Source organism: Grammomys surdaster, unplaced genomic scaffold (assembly GCF_004785775.1).
Source record: "Grammomys surdaster isolate TR1022 unplaced genomic scaffold, NIH_TR_1.0 126109, whole genome shotgun sequence".
NCBI classification, from domain to species: Eukaryota; Metazoa; Chordata; class Mammalia; order Rodentia; family Muridae; genus Grammomys; species Grammomys surdaster.
In genome coordinates, this window is record NW_021620917.1 from 5,588,471 (window position 1) to 5,589,005 (window position 535).

At 65.0% G+C, this 535-nt stretch overlaps 1 protein-coding gene across 3 annotated transcripts in view; it reads left to right on the forward strand.

The window, feature by feature from the left end:
* The window catches only part of Ints1 (integrator complex subunit 1), a 26,235-nt gene that overhangs the window by 12,435 nt on the left and 13,265 nt on the right, over window positions 1-535 (forward strand). The gene's annotated exons all lie outside the window — the stretch shown is intronic.

Sequence of the window (535 nt, forward strand, 5' to 3'; positions counted from 1 at the left end):
CTCACTGGGGGATTCTAGGCAGGGGCTCTACCACTGAGCCACACCCCGGCCCCTCACTGGGGGATTCTAGGCAGGGGCTCTACCACTGAGCCACACTCCAGCCCCTCACTGGAGGATTCTAGGCAGGGGCCCTACCACTGAGCCACACCCCAGCCCCTCACTGGGGGATTCTAGTCAGGGGCTCTACCAGTGAGCCACACCCCCAGCCCCTCACTGGGGGATTCTAGGCAGGGGTTCTACCACTGAGCCACACCCCAGCCCCTCACTGGGGGATTCTAGGCAGGGGCTCTACCACTGAGCCACACCCCAGCCCCTCACTGGGGGATTCTAGGCAGGGGCTCTACCACTGAGCCACACCCCAGCCCCTCACTGGGGGATTCTAGGCAGGGGCTCCACCACTGAGCCACACCCCAACTCCTCACTGGGGGATTCTAGGCAGGGGCTCTACCACTGAGCCACACCCCAGCCCCTCACTGGGGGAGTCTAGGCAGGGGCTCTACCACTGAGCCACGCCCCAGCCCCTCACTGGGGGATT